This window comes from Peromyscus maniculatus, chromosome 7 (genome assembly GCF_049852395.1).
Source record: "Peromyscus maniculatus bairdii isolate BWxNUB_F1_BW_parent chromosome 7, HU_Pman_BW_mat_3.1, whole genome shotgun sequence".
NCBI classification, from domain to species: domain Eukaryota; kingdom Metazoa; phylum Chordata; class Mammalia; order Rodentia; family Cricetidae; genus Peromyscus; species Peromyscus maniculatus.
In genome coordinates this window covers 28,283,428-28,295,484 of record NC_134858.1, presented here as the reverse complement: position 1 = coordinate 28,295,484, position 12,057 = coordinate 28,283,428, and the positions used below count along the sequence as shown (strand labels likewise).

At 46.8% G+C, this 12,057-nt stretch overlaps 1 pseudogene; it reads right to left on the bottom strand.

Annotated features, from left to right (window-relative positions):
- Positions 1-201: 201 nt before the first annotated feature.
- LOC121831041 (sorcin pseudogene) lies at positions 202-829 on the bottom strand (annotated as a pseudogene).
- Between the last annotated feature and the right edge of the window lie 11,228 nt (positions 830-12,057).

Here is a 12,057-nt window from a genome sequence, read left to right as displayed (position 1 = left end):
CTTCTATTATTAAACTTCAAGAATGTATTATTAAAATTAAAAATGAAGCTCCAGTTGTATATAAAGTCATAATCTCGTTCAACAGTTGTCAGGGAGTGTTGGTGGGAATCTGCACGCAGCACGGAAAGCCTGAAGGAAGAAGCAAGGGCCGACTCCAGCTGGAACGTTGAGTATGTTCAGATGGCCTCCTTTTGACTTAGACTAGGGAAGCACACTGAGTGTAATCTCACGTGAGAAATTCACTGCTCCTTGTTGACCAGAATCCTGACTTCCAATGCTGTCTGTGAGAGCCCTCACTTTGTCACAGAAGGCGATGCAGTCATCAAAGGTGACCCCTTCCCACTGGTGCTGTGTTGCTCTGCAATTGAATTCACAGTTTGGGGGCTCAGCCTGAATCCCATTGTTGTCAGGGCCTTCTGCAGTTCCTGGGGGTCCACTGTTCACTCCTATCGCTGGCGAAGCTAACGAAGTGTTGTCTCCAGCCATTCAGCACAGCCCAGAGCTCTTCAAATTCATCGATTCCCATGGTGCCAGACATATCTCTGTCCAACATTGAAACCATAAGATGACAAGCCCCCAGATTTAAAAGTTTATATCCTCCAGCAGTGCCAGACTGTGTTACACGTCTCTGCAACCCATCAGCATCAATTGGTCCATCCTGTCCATTCACAGAAGCAAAGTAACTCTACAGTGGATCCTGAGTTTGTCCTGGGAACACAGGCCCTCCAGGAGCCCCTCCATACCTGCCTCGGTAGTACCTGCTACTGGTGCAGAGTGCCTGGGATACACCACCATGCAGACTGTGCCTCTGCCCTGCACCACTAGACATACTCTTTGATCATGAGACTTGCATTAGTTGCTTTTCTTTTCTTTTCTTTTCTTTCTTTTTTTTTTTTTTGGTTTTTCGAGATAGGGTTTCTCTGTGTAGCTTTGCGCCTTTCCTGGGACTCACTTGGTAGTCCAGGTTGGCCTCAAACTCACAGAGATCCGCCTGCCTCTGCTTCCCAAGTGCTGGGATTAAAGGCGTGTGCCACCACCACCCGGCTTTTTTTTTTTTTTTTTTTTTTCCGAGACAGGGTTTCTCTGTGTAGCTTTGCGCCTTTCCTGGAACTCACTTGGTAGCCCAGGCTGGCCTCGAACTCACAAAGATCTGCCTGGCTCTGCCTCCCGAGTGCTGGGATTAAAGGCGTGCGCCACCACCACCCGGCAACTTGCATTAGTTGCTTTTCTTGTGATTATACATCTAACAGGCAGCAACCTTGAGGAGCTAGTGTTTATTGTAGCTCAGTGTCGCTGAGAGTGCATAGCCACACAATGGTTTGCCACTGTGATGGAGGATTCTTGTTTACACCTATAGCTAATCAAGAAGCAGAACAAAGGGTGTGCCAGGGGTCAAACATACGTCTCCAGATGAGTCTAGATAGGTCAAACTTCTGGTAAGTTTCAACATAAGAGCGCTTCCAAGCTCTGTGCTCACATTTGCTGCTCATGCCTCTTCTACCTACCACCTGAATTCTACTGACGTTTCTTCTCAGCCTCCTCTTTTCTCCACATGCATTATCTCTTAGTGGGACAACTGTGATAACCTCCTTGAGGCCTCTGCCTGCACTGTGATGGCATCTGCCTTTAGCATCGAAAGTGACTACCTATCCGCACAAATCACACTGTGTAAAACTTCTCGGTGGTGTATTATTGTAACAATATCCATTATTCTTAGGATCGAGTCCAATCTAGCAGGTCTTGAACAATCCAGTTCATAGTCATGTCTTTAGCATCCTGGTTTTCTTTCAGCTCCTTGAATTTCCAAAGCTTCCTACCATCCTAGAACCCCCTCTCATTTCACCTCCCCTCTGGACACGCCTGCTTTGATTCCCTTCTATGGTTCTGTGTACTTTTCCTTTGTGGCACTTAACACAATTTTACCAAAATTTATTTTGAAATAATTTGCACATTGTTCATCTCTCCTGTTAAAATGCTCCTCCTCCTCTTCCTCCTCCTCCTCCTCCTCCTCCTCCTCCTCCTCCTCCTCCTCTTCCTCCTCCTCCTCCTCCTCTTCTTCTTTTATACAGAGTCTTATTGTGTAGCCCAGACTGGCTTTATATTCATGGTAATTCTCCTGTCTCAACCTCTCAATAACAAGGTCTTTGGACTTAGCTGGGATTATGTATGTCCTCCATGAAGCCCAGTTTGAAATCCTTCTTAATATTTTATCTCTGAACTAGGTTGCTTTTATTTGATTCAATAAATATTTGAATGACTGAGGAAAACAGAGAGGGGCTAAACACTGAACCCTAGTGTGAGCCTTGAAAGTGGTTGTTCAGCTTGGTGCCTGTGGATAAAAGTGAAGCTCGGTTTTCTTCTGGACTCAGATGTTAGGTTCCCATCTTGCAAACATCAAGGCCCAGGACAGCACCATGTGAATGAAACTGATGACAAGTCTGAGGTTCCAAAGTGTAAAAATTGGCTTAGTTGTGTGAGAGAGAATCCTGATAGTCTCTTGCTTTGGCAAGTAATGAATTGGTAACATGGTGCTATGAATGAGCACAGTCCAGGTTCAAGCAACAAATAACCTTGGACTTGAATCCTGACTCAGGACCAGAGTAGCTTGGGAAGTGAGCAGAACTGTGTCTCTGAGACTATCTCGCAGGTGTTGGGGAATGCAATCGTCTAACGCACGTGACTCCGCCAGTGCTGGGCATGTCAAAAGAGCTGTGTAGCTGTGTTGTGGTTTCCAATAGTCTTTGTCATCTAATAGCAATCTGCTTGGCCTTGGCTGGCTGGCTTCCTTCAGTCTTAAAATCTTTTTTTTTGGACACTCTGACCTCTGCTTTCTCCAGCTCTAGGATGCAATGATCAAGGGACTCTTAGGTTCCATCGGCTGTGGAATTCGTTGAAACACTTCCATGGGAAGAGTAAGCATCACTTCTCTTTGCAGCCAGGCTCAATTGAACTTGTCCTGGAAGATAAGCGAAGATGACACAGGAGGGCAAGTCCAGTGCAGTCTGGCTTGGACTTTCCTGGAATCCTGTACTGTTGGGTGGGACTGGAGACAGATGTTCCATGACAGCCACATCACGTACATCAGGCCTTATGAGAACGATGGCAGCAGAGGATCCAGGGGAGCAGGGTGACTCGTACTTACTTTCTTGGAAAGGCGATATTGTTGGCTAGACTTACGTCTTGCTTCATAGATGGACAGGGAGGCAGACTGGGCAGGGGGATCTGGGGTTGAGCTGCTCCTTCTCTGTAAGTCAGGTCCAAGAACATTGACTCTAGGACCGTGGTTCCAACTTCAGCCCACACTTGCCTTCTCTGAGGTTGTGGACGATCCTCCTGATGTTTGGGATCTGTAATGAATCCGATACATGTGCAAACTGGGTGAAAATGTGTGAGGAAAAGTAGAAAATGCATGAAAGGACATGGCTGAAAGTAGGAGAGACGAGGGCAAAGAATAGGTATGCCTTGTGCAGTAGATAGGACTCTACCCAGAGGAGCAACAGAAACTTTCCAATAACAGTGTTTAAAGGCTTAGTTGTCTGGTGTGTGAAATGTTGGAGAAGGAGCCCAAGGTCATGATGACGGCATCACAACTCCTCAGTGAGCACATTCCTACAGGACAGCTCTGTCATTATCCGTCTTTCCTTCTTGTGATTCCATAATGGTGACTCACTGTGTGTGTGTGTGTGTGTGTGTGTGTGTGTGTGTGTGTGTGTGTGATCAAATCTGCATTCTAGCCAGCTAGAAAAAGAGAGAAAGGAAGAAAGAAAGAAAGAAGTCTTCTCTTGAAGGATATCCCCTAGGATAGACACTATAGGCTGATGTTGTTAGAGTAGCTCAATCAGCTTTGCCTCTAGGCTGGCGCTAGCCACTCCAACCTGCCTGGTATGGTAATCTTGCCAGGTGCTAGCTGTGCAACACTGGGCAGATTGCTTAGCCTCTCTGAACACCAGTTCCCCTTCTATAAGTAATAAAGCAATAACTGCCTTAGACAGTTGTCAAGAGAATCAAATGAGGATATTTGTGACATGCCTAGTCCCCTTCTTGCACAGTTGTGGGCTCCCAGACACTCCAGAGATCACTATGCTAGTTGGATCAGAACCTCCAAGTGATGTCCTTTTCCTTTGGCTCAATTGGAAATGGGATTTCTAGCCATCATCATTCTTGGGGCCATTACCCACGCCCTTCGGAAAGGCCATCATTTTCTCCCTGGATTAATCTCTTGCTTCAATTTTGAGTACCTCTGAAAGCCAAAATTTCCTGGATGGAAAGCAGCCCTGATGTTTCTGAAGAAATAACACATACAATAGAAAATATCACTGAATTCTCTTTGCAGTATTGCCTAATTCTCTCAAGTACACATTTAATTCAGGCTCGCCGAAGCAGTTGTTGTCCATTGACTAGTAAGTGTTTATGAAGCATATGCTGGTAGGGCATGGTATAGCCAGAGAACGCCAAGAGCAGCCCTAGACCCCACTCACTTTCTCCTCCACATAACGGCTTGTGCTGGTACCTCTCTAGAAGGATTGTCTGTCGTGACTGCTGTTTGCATGAGGAAAGGAGGATGCCTAAAGCTGGTCTGGCTAGCAGGCACCCCAGCCTGTGACTACAAAGCATTGCAGACAATTCAGATCACATCTCCTGCAGGTTGTGTTCTCTGGCCTGGGGTTGTAAACACTGCCAGGCTTAAGTGGGGCCTGACTCTGTGCTTGTTCTGCACAGTGGCAGAAGAGGTGCGTATGCTGTCTGATAAAATGGAAGGCTAGCTTGTAATGCTTTACAGTTGTGCAGTTAGGTAATCAGGAAGCCCTTCCTTATAGCCATAGAAAGATAACACCAACAACAGTGAGTATTTTGCATTACATAATTCCTAATTTCTTCTTAGTTTATCACCCATCGTTGCTGAAACCATCATCTGTCTGTTTTATAGGAAAATAAACGAAGGCCCAGAAAGTGGCATCTCAAAGACAGAAGCTCAGAGGAGGTAAATTTTAAACAGGCAAACTTGGATTTCATGCACTTTTTTTTCTTGAATCCAATGTAACTTTTTGGCTTTTAGGGATGCTAAATGAGAGAAGAGGAACAGAGAGCTGGAACAGCTTGTCACCTGGAAGAAAATGTGTCAGGATTACAGCTGAATGGTTCCTGGAGGGACAGCCTCAGGGCCTAGAGGAGGTGGGCAAGCAAGCATCTCAGTCACTTGCCTTCTTGCAGAATCCACTCTGAGCAGGGTGGGAGGGTGGGAAGCTGTTCTTGAGGCTTGTTGATGAGGATGGGCTATAGAGAGAGGCTCCCTTCTGCCCCTTCAAATATGACGGTCCCATAGCTCATGATTGGCAGGCTATGCTTTGTTTGGGGTTGAGAACTTTGCAAATCCCATTTCACTGAATTTTCACAGTAGTTTGAAGGGCATGTATTTATCTGTTTTTAAAATGGGGAAACTGAGACAACTGAGGCTCTGAGAGGCTAAGACCCCTGGAACATAGCTGACTATTAGTAGATCTAGTATTTTGCTTTGGGCAAATCATTTGGTTCTTTCCCTGTGTTCAATTACCATATAAAATGCGAATAAGTACCCAGTACAAGGAATTATTTAGTAAAAATAGTAGAGACTGGAATGCAGTGAACACTTGGTAACTAGTAATTATATCTGATTAACAGAACTTGAACCTCTTGGCAGCAGGAAGTGATCACCTCACTTGTCTCTTGGTCTCCATACAGGATGGAATTGGAAAGTCTTGGTACTCAGTGGTTGATGATGACTTCAGAAGTATGAATATTGGTGGCAAAGGGTCAATGTAACTAACTCAGCACAGCACATGGCCTGAGATATGGACATGTTTGGTGGCCCACAAATGACAGCTCAGTTCTCCCAGAGGAGCCTGGCTGGCTGGACGTCAAGTCTCAGGCCCTCCTGGGATGAAAGAGCCTGGGAAAAGCTGTCATGAGGACCAGCAGGCTCTTTACCAGCTGCAGAAGTACTAGAATTTGGTTTCTGGAGAAATGGAGAGGATGGGGGTTAATGAGTTTCAGAATTCCAAATAAGCAAAGGGATTCTCCTAAGTCTAGCAACTGGAGACTGTGGTGGGTGAAGGAAGTGGTGAAGAGGCAGGAAGGAGAGATGAGAGTTAAACACTCTTGGGGCAGGGGAGTGGCCCCAATGGATTCTGGCCATCCCGTGCTCTCAGTCATTGCAGAAAACAACTATGGGGACCAAAAGAAACTGATCCTGCATGGCCTGAGCCAGAATCCTCTAGCACTGGTAGCAGCTTCCTGGGGAGAGCTGTCTCTTCTTTTTGCAATGTGTCCCCAACCCCGGGCCATGGGGCTTGGTTCTGTGTCCAACCTCATGCTGTCGGGTCTGTCTTGTTGACTTTACTCTTCATCTGAAGGAGACACTGAGGAAGACAGCACCAGCTGTTTGCCAAGTCTTCACTGGGTCAAACACCACTTTTGTTCTGAAGTATGTTGGCACCAGGTGATATTAGAAAGTAAGGGTGATTTTAAAGCGCCCACCTTAGCAACCAAGGCACCTAGGCAGACCCAGGGTGGAGTGTGGGCAGCCATCTAGAAAGGGTTTGTTTGCATTTGTTAATGGGCCTCCTCCAGTCTTTACACGTTAGCAGCCAGAGAGAACTCTAAGGAACCCCCAAATTGTATTTTGGGGTGCATTTGAAAGCTCCCCTCTCTTACTCTGCTTTTCTTTTTAGACTGCTCTGCATGAGAGGCCAGCCTCCTGCCAAAGGCCTTGTAATGCCACTCTCAGGGGACCAAATTTATCCACTCAGCTGTCCCTTGTAAATTTATTCCTGTGTGAGATTTTCCCCAAACCATTCATTCCTCCGCTTAGCTCAGGCTGCTGGAATGCAGGGGGAAAATACATTTTTTTTTTCTTTTTCAAGAATGTGTCTTTTGTGTGCTGGGAGGGGTTGGGCTAAAGAGAAAAAAAAAATCTGACCTGTCTCGCACACACACAAACACACATATATGTATGTATACACAAACATACACTGCCTCTAATAGCCCCACTGAGGCAGGAAGGCAGTCCTGAGTTGGTGAGGGATGTTAGGGGGCTTGCTCCCTGCATACCAGCAGTGAATACTTTGCCGTGTGGGCTGTGGGTCCTCAGTCTGGGACTGAGCCAGAGAAACACCTCACCGGTTGTTTCCATGGCAACATCACTGTTTCCCTGGAATGGAAAGGTCTGTGATGGGTTAGAGCCAGAATGGGCTTTCTGGCTGCACGTGTGTGAAATGAGGGGCTTTAGGGAGGAGAAGGCACTGGGAACTTTGACTTAATTTTTCCTTGACTGATTATGGTCTCCAAGAAGCAGGTGAGGGCTGGGGGAGGGACTTGGAGGTGACCTATGTGCCTAAGGAATGTGGCTTTCTTTGGGGCAGGCGCAGCTACCCTGTAAGGCAAGATAGATGGGAAGGAATGTTGGGTGGCAATCATGTGCATGTATTGATGAGGCAACACCGTGATATTTCTCCTCCTGGTGCCCAGAGATGGCAGAGGAATGAAAGATGAGTTTGTCCCATTTTCTGCAAGACTTAGGCGCTGTGCAATAGAGTCTCAGAAAGGGCTTCTGGGGTAAGATGGTGGAAACAGTGATAGCTTTCCTGTCCTTCTGCAACTGAGAAAAGGCAGAGTAACAAAGGAGATATATTCTGAGAGGGGCAGAATGGAAGACGAAGTGACAGGAAAGTAACAAGAGAGTCGCAGGGTGTCAAGAGCAGCAGTGTAGACGCCTAGAAGTCCTTCTGCTTGATTCAGAGTCTAGCCATAGTCAGAGCAGGGCAACTAGCACAGCACCTGGGCTCAGGTGTACACCAGAGTGTTTGCTGAGGGTTTCTGCTCTGAGGCATCCACCCTGCTGGTAAACAAGGTTTAGAATCAGTGAGCCCACACCCAGCATTTTCTGCCTGTGTGATGGACACACGTTGGAAGTGCGAGCATCATTTTTATCCCTATATCATAAGCATGTCTGGGAAGCTTGCTGTGGCTGTTCTGACTTTTCTCACACTTCCAAGGGTGTGCCCCAGGCCTGGAGGCCCCAGGCTAGTGGACAACATAAAGGAAAGATTTTAGGGAAGGGTCCTGTTTGTGCTTCTAAGTTGGGTTGACAGGGCCCAGATAACTGTACACCATGCCCAGTAAGGGATTAAAGAGTAAAGGGGATGAGGTCCTACCAGGAGCTTGGCCATGGGATGAGGATGATACAGGAGCCAGAAGGCTTCAGCATCTTGAGAACAAGTGCGAGAGAGGCATGGGTAGGCTTTTCGAACCTCAATGGACATAAGAGCCTGAAGACCATCAGAGCTTTAAGGGGCCCATCAGGAAACTCCAAGGTTCTACTTATTTGTTGTTTGTTTGTTTGCTTATTTATGTTTTCATTGAATTTGCTCTTTGACAAATTCCTACATGTATAAAGTGCATTCCGATAGCTGTAGCTCCCCATCTCTCTCCAAACTCCCTCTTACCCATTACCCTCTTCCCTGAGAGTCCTTGTCCCACATTCATGTCTTTTTGAGTTTATTTTTTAATTTTTAGAGTGTGTGTGTGTAGTATTTGTGCCATGTATGTAGTGTGTGTGTGTGTGTGTGTGTGTGTGTGTGTGTGTGTGGCGGTAGTATGTGTATGATATATGCCCAAGTGTTGAATGCAAGTATATGTGTCCATCCACTCATGGAGGCCACAGGGAGATGCAGGAGTTTTCCTTTATCACTCTCAGTTTAATTTCCTTGAGACATGACCTCTCACTGGACCCAGAGCTTGCTGTTTCAACTACAATGATGGCTGGCAAGTCCTAGTCATTCTTCGGCCTCCACCCCACCAGCCTGGGATTACAGGTCATTTGTGGGCATTCTTAGCTTTTTATATAGGTACTGGGTATTGAACTCAGGTCCTCATGCTTCTGCAGCAAGTACTCTTACCCAGTAAGTGATTTTCCAGCTCCAAGACTCTGCCTTTCTGGTATGCCCCTAGACGTTGCTAATGCTATGGATCCATGGACCGCCTTTGAATACTGAAGGATTTTCTTTACACTGTGCAGAATGGAAGACCGTTCTTACTATTAATCTCCTGCCATTGTCCTTGCACAGGATGGCAATTTCTGTTTTGTAAGGCTCTTGTTCCAGGTCTCATCTTCCCACAAATGCTAAGCAGGTGGAACACGGGGCTGTCACTGTCCTTGTGCCACCCCTTGCAAAGAGCAGGTTTGAGGTCATCAGTTATGTGTTTCTGCAACTGAATGTCTAAAAGTATCTGACATAAGGAAGACCTGTGTTTGAATCTTGGCTTGCCCGGTTGCAGTGCTATGCAAGATTGGAGGAGTCACCTATAAACATGGTTTCATCAGCTGTGCAGGCAAATGAGGGCAGCATTCAGTTGACATTAACTATGGTGTGATTGGTGATGAGACAGCTGAGACATCAGAAGCCATGAGCTGCAGGCTCACAGGCATGATCTTTCTCTCCCCTAGAAGGATTTTGTCTGCCCTATATAGTGTTTAAATAATACAGGAGAGTTGCCAACATTTAAAGATTGTTAAATTTCTCATAAAACTCCCAGTTTGGAACTTATATTGAAAAGTCATTATCTTGAACAAATTTGGCCTACATTCCATGTGTGGTTAACAGCAGTGGGACTAACTGGGGCTGGTGACAGTCACGGGGGCTACCTCTCTAGTCTAGTATAACCAAGTCCTCCCATAGGCCTCTTCCTTTGAGCACCATGCTCTTGGGTTCCCACACTTCAGTTTTTTCTGACTCTAGAATTCCAGTTATTTTGGCTCACTGTGTAGCAAGCGCTTCTGGGGCTCAGTGGGTGGATTCCAGGATCACCTTTCCAACAATGTCTCTACAGCCCAAGTGAAGAAAGTCTACTCACCTCTTCTTGAGAACAACAGAGTCATTGCCTTTATTGCTTTTAACAGTTTCTCTAGGCACCAAAACCTGTTGTTGACTCTAGAAAATCCCTTCCTCCCTCACTGACCATGAGTCACCTCAGTAACATGTCTTCCTTGCTCCTGCCCTGAAGTGTAAGATGCTCACAACCTTGCCCTTGCAGCTTGGGTAGAAGCATCTTATGCCACGGTGCTGACATTTGTGTGATTTATGAGCACTGTTACCTTTCTATTGGACTCTTGCAGTTCTGAGTCTCCAGAGTTGCCTGGGCCTAGTGCCCGAGAACTTTGCTTTGTGAGTTAATAAAGACGCTAGACGTATGCTGCTGGCTGTTGGCCAACGTCCCGGGAAGGGCCCTGATGAGAAGGATGAGTTGCTTTCTCCCCTTCCTCGAATTACTCTCTTTCATCTCCACCTTTCACTGTGGAACTGCAATACAGAGAGAAGGCTTCACTTGAGGACAGAATCCCTCAGTCCCGATTCTCTTCTTCACAGGCCCTCAGTGGACCCCTGACCTTACAGGTGTTCTGTGGACACTTGCCATCTGTCATAGATGGTTCTCTACAGGTGAGTGAGCCCTGGAGCATGGGGTCTCGGTGTGGTAAGAGAGTTTTGATGCAAGTAGATCACTTTCTTGGATCCCTATGGCTCTGTGTGGATTTTGTCCCATTCCTCTACCCTCTTCCTCTACGGTAAGTTTTCCGGAGGTTGGTTAATGTGATTAAATCACCAGCAATTCATGGAATCAGCTTAATGATCAAAGGAATTTAGTTGGGGGTAAACTCACAACCACAGGAGATGTATCATAGGGTCCAAGAAAGCTGAGCTATGTTCCACAATGAACGGCTTGGTCTAAGATGTCAGCATCCAAAACCAGGATGTAGCCAAGAGTAGGGGCGGGCGTTTGTGCATCCCAGGTCTTAAGGGTCCCGGTGGTCACACCCCAGGGGCAGGTTCCTCAAGGTCATGTAACAGCTACAGCTGCTTTACTAGGGGCAGTGCTTCAGGGCATGGCTCAAACAGCTACCCACTACAGTTTGTGGTCATGTGGACAGTGAGAAGAAGTGGGGTGATCCTGGAACATGTGACTTAGAAGAGTCTCTGTGTATGTGTCAAACTGGTCAATATCATAAAGAAATGCACCACAAAGTTTTGGTTATGATGATTTGTGACTTAAAAAACTTTGAGATTCCTGCCATCCCCTCTAGGCCATGGGCGTGTTGCGACAGGGAATTCTCAGCAGATCGGAAGAATGCACGCTTTTATGTGGAATTAAACTTGCTATTCCTTAAATTCTTTGCACAACCCAATAGGGGAGCAGGGACGGTCAAACTTACCTTTCATTGTCTGGAAGACGGACAGCCTAAGACACTGCATTCATAAGCTCAGTGATCTAAAGCCAGAGGTTTTCTTCTGCTGGAAATTGGGTCTGTGCATCCTGTCTGAGTTGTATGCAGCTGTTTGGCATGCTGTCATCGGGCCCTTCTAATGACTGGCTGGACTGTGGATCTCAGATGCTGGAGGCTGACAAGTGAAGAGCCTGTGCAGATTCTCCAATGTCTCTCACAGCCTCCAGAAGCTGGTGAGAAGGGAAGCCTCTGGCATCTGGCTAAACCCTGTCCTTGCAGAGTGCAGGCTCCTTCACACCAGCATGTGCAGCTTGCCACCTCAAATCTGCACCAGGATCATTGGGGGCCTGTCAGTATAGATTCTCAGGTGCTGCCCAGATTCACGAGTCAGAGGTCTGGAAGTGGGCCAGAGGTGACACGTTTAACAGGCTCCCCAGGTGAGTGCACTTAACAACCCGTCGTCTGAAGCATGCACTTTAAAAACTCGTGTGGAGAACATTTCTCTTTGCTCGGTTTAAAATGTCCTTTAATAGTATCACTGATCATAGCGGAGACATTCCAGAGAGAGAACTACACACCAGGACGCTCCAGGCCAAGCCCTGGAGGAGACAGGATATGGGCTTCATAATCCTCTTGCTGTTTCTTACCCATCAGGCAGGTGAGCGAGAACCTCATTACCTGGGCCGCCCACTGTGAAGGAGCCCCCACAGCCTCCTGGTGATGGCCCAGCTAAGCCTGAGTAGGTTTTTTTAAAGCCTTGACCCGAACATGCCTTGATTCCAGGTGGAACCCATTTTCACTTA